Below are 7,932 nucleotides of genomic sequence, written 5' to 3' on the forward strand. Positions count from 1 at the left end.
TAATTTACATAATCATATAATTGATAAAGAAATTAAGTGAGTAGTTTCATTATTGAGGTGTATCTAGAGAGAAGGAGGACAAGAGGTCTTTCTATTTGAAACATAGACCAGTGGCACTACATAATCAGTAACTTGGCTGAATTGATGAGGACCCCTGTGGATTAGGGTGAGAATGAAAAGGCACAAAAACAAGCAATCATTTGGTAGCTTCTACAGTTTTGCAGACTTTCTCCTCTGAATCCCTCTAGGCTCAGATGAAAAACTGGGAAAGGTACTGCTTTGGCAGTGGCAATGTTCCTATATCCTTCACAAGTGCAGTCCAACTCTTCCCTCTTTACTCTTGGTTTATTAAAGAAAACCTGAAACAATTTTAACAGTGGCTCTTTCCTTTTCTCTACAAAGAATAGGGAAGAATTACAAGAAAAATAAGTTATAGGCACTATAGTTATTGAGTCTGTAGCTAATAATATCATATGGCACACTTTAATATTGATTGAGTGTGAATCTCTTGTTAAACATCTTTTACATATTTATTAAGTTTATTGGTACATTTTAGGTATACAATACAGTTACATCCATCATTGGTATCTTGTACCTTCACATGACTTACCTTGATTCTTATTTTTTCCAATAGCCTGCACTCCCTTCAGCCCCACCACCCTTCCCTGTTTACAAAGACATCATTTCCATGATTTTCCTTTTAACAATTTTTTCTTTTCCCTCTTTATCTTTCCCCACCCCTCCCACTTCCATTACTCTTTTAGATCTTTCTTATTACCCACTATCAATTATACATCTTGATCCTGATTTACACTTTTAGTTTTTAATACAAGAGAAACTATACAGTGTTTATAGATGTGTGACTTATTCATTTCAGGTAAGAGTATGGCCTCAGTGTGCATCCACTTAGCTATAAATATCGCTAGTTTCTTATTCCTTATGGCTGAGTAGTACTCCCTTTTATAAAAACAAGAACACATTGTCCAAAAGAGGAAGAAAGGGGCTGAAGGTGTGGGTAAAGTGGGAAGGATAGGGGAAAGCTAATAAGAGAAGAGAAAAAATATGAGAAAATGAAGAAATGGAAATGAAGTGTTTGTAAATGGGGAGGGAGGAGGGGTAAAGGGAGGGCAAGGACAAGGGGAAAAAATGAGAATCAAGTCCTGTCATGTAAAGGTACAAGATCCCAATGATGAATGCAACTGTACTGTATACCTAAAATGTACCAATAAACTCAATGAGAGAAAAAAAGGGAAAAAACACAACTTTTTTTTTTATCCAGCTTCCAGTTGCTGTGAAATTGGGCTGTTTCCAAATTTTAGCTATTACAAATAGTGCCGCTACAAACTTGGGTGAGCATATATCTCTGTGGTATGATTCTTTTGGGATGATACCCAGCAGAGGGATACCTGGGTCAAATGGGACCTCTAATGCTAGTGGTTTGAGGTATCTCCATATTGATTTCCACAGTGGTTGCACCAGTCTGCACTCCCACCAACAATGGAGAATGATTCCTTTTCCCCCAACCCCACCAGCGTTTGTTATTGGTTGATTTCTTTATAGCAGCCATTCTTACTGGGGTGAGAGAGAAATTCAGGGTTGTTTTCATCTGCATCTCTTGCATGATCAGTGATCTTGAACATTTTTTCATGTTTGTTTGCTCCTTTTACTTGTTTGTCTGAAAATATCTGTTCATTTCAGATGCCTATTGTTGAATTGGGTCTTTATATTTGAGGGTTTGTTTTTTTTTATTTTGAGTTCTTTATATATTCTAGACAGTAAACTTTTGTCTGAGTAACAGCTGGTAAAAATTTTTCCACATTATAATTTGTCTCTTAGTTCTGTTTGTGATTTCTCTGGCAGTGCAGAAACTTTTTAAAAAGATGAGATCACAATTGTTGATTCTTTGTGGTAATTCCCATGCTACTGAGGGTTACTTCATAAAGTCTTTTCCTATGATGATATCTTCAAGAGTTCTACCTCTTATCTTCGAGCAAATTTAGTGTTTCTATTTTAATATTTAGATGTTTTATATATTTGGATTTCATTTTAGTGCATGTTCATGAAAGATAAGGGTCTAGTTTTAATCTTTGACAAGTTGAAATCCAGTTTTTCCAATACCATTTATTAAAAAGGCTATCTTGCCTCCAGTGATGGTGTTTGGCTCCTTTTCAAGGATGAAGTAGTTGAGTAAATCAGAAGTAGTTCTACTAATCTGTTCTACTAATCCTAGGATCTGTTTCTTTGCCAATATCATGCTGTTTTTATCACAATAGTTTTGTAGTATAGTTCTAAGGTGGGGATTATGATATCCCTTGCCATGTCTCTGTTGCTTAGAACTGCTTTTGCTATTCTAGGTCTCTCTGATTCCAAATGTATTTTTGGATTGTTTTCTCTAGTTCTGTGAAATATAATGTTGGGATTTCAATAGAGATTGCATTGAACCTATATAGAAGTTTTGGAAATATGGCCATTTTCACTATGTTGATTCTTCCTGCCCAGGAACAAGGCATGTCTTCAACCTCTCTCTCTCTCTCTCTCTCTCTCTCTCTCTCTCTCTCTCTCTCTCTCTCTTTCTCTCTCTCGTCTCTCTCCCCCGCCTTCTCTTGGTACCAGGGATCAAACTCCAGTCCTTGCACTTGTCAGACAGGTGGCAGAACCACTGAGCTAAATCCCCAGCCATTCAATTTGTCTTTTGTTCAGAGTGTTGTAGTTCTCAATTTAGAGGGTTTTTTTTTCCTCTTTTGGAATGATTCCTAGATATTTAATATTTTGTATGCTATTGTGAAAGGGATTGTTCCCTAATTTCACTCTCAGTGAGTCTTTTATTTGTGCATAAGAAGGAAATTGATTTTTAGTATTTACTTTATATCCAGCTACTTCATTCAATCTTTTAATTAAGTCTAGAAGTCTTTTGGTGAAGTATTTTTGGGGTTCTTCTATATAGAGTATCATATTATCAGCAAATAATGACAGTTTAACTTCTTCCTTTCCTATATTTATTACTTGTCTTTCTTTCTCCTAATTGACATGAGTAATGTTTCCAGAACTATATTGAACAGGACTAGTGATATTGGTCATCTTTATCTTGGTCCTGATTTTAGTGTGAAGGTTTTCAGTTTTTGACCATTCAATATGATGTTGGCTGTTGGCTTTTCAAAGATAGACTTTATCAAATTGAGATAAAGGCCATCTATGCCAATTTTCTGCAGGGGTTTTATCTGCATCTATTAAGAGGATCATATGGTTTTTGTCCTTGCCTCTGTTAATATAGTGTATTACATTTATTGATTTATGTATGTGGAACTATCCTTGCATCCCTGGGATAAATCTGACTTGGGCAGGGTATACAATCTTCTTGATGACCTTCTGCATTCTATTTGCCAGTATCTTAGTGAGGATTTTTGCATCTATGTTCATTGGGGAAATTCGCCTGTAGTTCTCTTTTTTAATTGGGTCTTTCCCTGGTTGGGGAATCAAAGTAACACTTGCTTCCAGGAGTTAATTTGGAAGTAGTGCTTCCCTTTCAATTTCATTGAAGAGTTTCAAGAATAGTGGCAATAATTCTTCTCTAAATGTCTTATAAATTTCAGCAGTGAAGCCATCAGGATATGGGCTTTTCTTTGTTGGTAAATTTTAACTAACATTTTCAATTTCACTGATTGTAATTGGGTGTTTAGAATTTTTATATCTTCTTTGTCCAACTTTGGAAGTTCACATGTATCTAGTAATCTGTGCATTTCTTCTGTATTTTCCATTTTGTTAGAGTACAGTTTTTCTAGGTATATATGAGCTTCTGGATTTCTGGTGGATGTGTTGTGACTTCACCTTTGCTATTCCTATATCAGTAGGATAGATCATTGATTCCTAACTACTTTATTCCTTTTTGTTGCCTACAGAGACTTTTTAAAAATCCTTATTAAGTTTATTGGTACATTTTAGGTATACAGTACAGTTACATTTATCATTGGGATCTTGTACCTTTACAATACTCATCTTGGTTCTTATTTTCCCCCCATTCCCCAGCCTTCCTTACAGCCCCTCCACTACTCTAACTAGTATACCAAGGCAGAAAAAAAATTATAGAGAAAAAAAATATAAAAATTTATCAGTGGCGTGATTGCTTAGGAATAAAATCACAAAGGAACCTAAAGATGATAATGGGACTAGTAAGGTTCAGAATAAAAAGTTGATATAAAAAAGTCAATATATTCTGATGTTTCAGCAGTGAACAATTTAGACATCAAATTTTAAAAATTAAAATAAAGGCAAAACTTAGATGCAACCTAAGAAAATTTTTGCAGAATTTGTGTGCTGGAAATTCCAAAATAGGTGAATAAAATCAACAAGTATCTACATACTTGACAGGTATATAAATTATTGTTACAGATTAGAAGCATAACATTTATAACCTATCAATTCTCCCCAATTTGATGTATGACTTTGTGAAATGCCAATCCCCAAAACTTTTGTTCTGCAAAGTATTATTTTGATAAAATGTTAAAATACATTTAAGTATAAAATTTAGAAATTTCATATCTGGTTTAAAAAGATTTCCACCAAGAAAACTAATTTAAAAATTCATCAATATGAAAGCAAATAACTAGATTTTAAAAATTAGTATAAATTAGAAAAGATACTTCACTGAAGAAGATATATAGATGGTGAAGAAATACTTGGAAATATGCTCAAAATCATTTGTCATCAGAAAAATACACAGAAAGACACAGTGAAATACCAAAATATATTATTAGAGTGTCAAAATTTCAAAACATTCAAAATGAATTGCTGGCCATTATTGCTGATGGGCATGCAAAACGTTAGGCTAATTGGCATAGAGCTTGGCAGTTTTAATAAATTTAAATATACATTTATGTGAACCAAAAATTATAGTTTTATATATATATACTGATGCGAGTTTAAATATATGTTACACAAAAATTATATAGTAGTTGTAGCATTTTCATCATGTTTTGCTCAAACCTGGAATGAAGCATGACATTTATCAGAAAGGAAAAAGAACTCTAGTTTGTCCATATAATGGAATACTAGTTAGTGATTAAAAAGGAATAAGTTCTGATAGGATCAATCTTCATTATATTTGCCATTATGATTTTCAGTGTTTTCTAAGAAATATTTTAAAAGAGAAAAATAATTTTATACTTTTGAAGCAACTGCAGTATGAATCCACAGACTTTATATTCCAGAATATGACTTTTGATGACATCATCAAGTAAAATTTGTTCTGAGGAAGGATTCTCTACAGATTCTCACTGAAGCAGTAAATGCTGTTGAAAGCAAGGTTTCCTCAGACTAGAATGTGCCTACTGTTTAACTTAAAGGACTCATTACTTAAGGTAGGAAAAAGGAAAAAAGTATGATTTGGTTGTCATATCCACACAGAACTCTTGAGGATGGTATATTACACTTTTTTTTCCTGAGTAGGTAATAGTCACTGTGGAAATTACTTGCTGGCAATAAGTACTTGAGGCTATAAATATATCAGTTTCTATTTATCCTATTTTCTTATTTAGACCATTAAGAATAGGACTGTGAGTGACATACCGATATATTGATAAACATCCTTCCCAGAAGAGTAGCAATTTTGCAGATGCAATAGAAAATGGTTTTACTATAGAAAAATCATGATGACTGCAAAATATAACTAATTCAATTGAATGTAATATGTTTTCTTAGTTATTAATCCAATATTAACATTAGAGCATCTCAGATAGTGCAGGTCCCCATGATTCTCTAAAACTACCTTAAGTACATAATCTACATCAGTTCATTTATCAGTAAAGTTCCTCACATATGAAAGGCATCATTGTATTATTTCATATTAACTCCTTCATCCAGCAATTCAATACAGTAATATCCCCATTAGTGGCAAAGGAAAATGAGATAAAAGAAATTAAAACATGTTTCAGAGGGTCTGTTTTAACAAGAAGCAAGAACACTCTTCCCTTTTCCCTGAAACTTCACTGATGCACACACAAGTCATATGGGATGCAGTGTGCGTGATGGCTTTATAAATGGTAATATCATTTTGTAAATTACATAAAATTTTAATTAGCACAAGGCTATAAACATATGCATAAAATATGTCATATATATTAATTCTACAGCCATAACATATGTTCGTCCCATACATTCAGACACGAAAGCTCTCCAAGTAATCGTCACATTTGATGAATCTGGTCGAGATGGTGACAATCAGTCATTGAGGATCATTTTAATATTCTTGTTAGCACAGGAGCCATCTGTCACATTGCAATATCAATGAAAAGTAAGGCTCTTATTTCCTGTTTTCTGTTTATTTTAGCTAGAGCACATTTGTTCAGTTTCCTTTGACAGTGAAATAGTCAAGTTTTTTAAGGAGAGGAAAACAAGGCTAAGTGAGGTGAAAAATATTTTAATTAATTTCAGTGTTTTCCTTGAATTCCTGAGGACTAACTAAAAATTTATACTTCTTGCTTTTAGTTATCACTTCCAAAATTATTTTATTTGACTAAAGAACAAATTATTTTTAATATTCATATTTTGTTATTTATTTTTCTTTTCTTAATTTTTTTCTGTGCTAATGACTCCTACTCCATTTCTTATATTTATGTGATTACATCTTTCCTAATAGACTTTCATACTGAGTTCTATGTTATCAGGTCATTTGAAAAGAAATTCTAGCAGTTTTTAAAATTAGGTTAGTCTCTTCTCTGCTAGGTACACAGCAGATAGTGTTCATAGATGTATTAATTTACTGCTCTTTTGGTCTTTGTACAGGGTGTTTTCAATTTACCTTTCTGAAAATTTTAAAGAGTTATCTATTTCCAAACATATTTTGGTTTCTCTCTAGGAATATTTTCATAATATGCTGGCTTTGTCACAATAAGCCATTGTGGCTGCCATTTTCTGAAATACATGACAAATCTTAAAGTGTGTGTGTGTGTGTGTGTGTGTATGTGTGTGTATGTGTGTGTGTGTGTGTTAAACAATCTTCCAGGATGGAGCATCTTAGATATGTGTTTCCATTTTTGTATTGCAAGTTGCTACTTTATGACTATTTTCTAAAGTATTTTAAATTAATCACTGATTTTTCAATGATTTCCATTCTATTTTGTCATATAGTATATAAATTTAAGTAAATTTTAACAAGTACTTTGTGCCTTTGAATCTTTTTTTATTTATTTTACAATTTCACATCTTAAACATGTTTTTTATTTTCTTGTCATATTTTTACTTTGCAGTTGCTTATGCCTCAAGTACAACTTGAGTTATTTTATTAATATTAATTCAAAATATTTTATAAATATTAATTCACTCTTCTGTGGTAAATCCTGCCCTGGACACTTCACCTGCTGACCTGATTAGGTGTCATGGTCCCATCCCAGTGTATCCTACATGAAATGGCTTATCCTAGGATGGACACTCATCCCTCATAGCAGCCACCTCCCAATGCCTCGTATCATTTCAGAAAGACATTAGTAGGACTCCAATGTTTCTGTCCCTGGAAGTTTCCTGATGTTTTTTATAAGTTCTTCAAGATATTAAAATACATTGTCATATCTTATCTATCTTGTCTTTACATTTGTGATTTCTAAAAACCCCTATGATCTGAACTAAAACAATTCATAACCATATTGTCCATTTTAAATATCTAATTATTGGATCTATTTTTTTTCTTCTTGATTAGCAATCTACTATTTTTAGTAACGTTTTAAAAGAAATATGTAAAGAAGCAAAAGCATTTCTATTTGAGAAATTATAAAAAGATAAAGTTATTAAATTTTACCAATGTGATGATCAAATAATTCAATTCTTTCTTTCAATTTTCTTTCATAGTTTTGTTATATTTTGTTTTAAAAAATAAACCATATATTTTCTGGTTTCATTTTCCAAAAAGAGTAATTATTTTAGAAATTTTAATCTCTTTTCCAT

The sequence above is a fragment of the Fukomys damarensis genome, unplaced genomic scaffold (assembly GCF_012274545.1).
Source record: "Fukomys damarensis isolate Sample0158 unplaced genomic scaffold, DMR_v1.0_HiC HiC_scaffold_30, whole genome shotgun sequence".
Taxonomy (NCBI): Eukaryota; Metazoa; Chordata; class Mammalia; order Rodentia; family Bathyergidae; genus Fukomys; species Fukomys damarensis.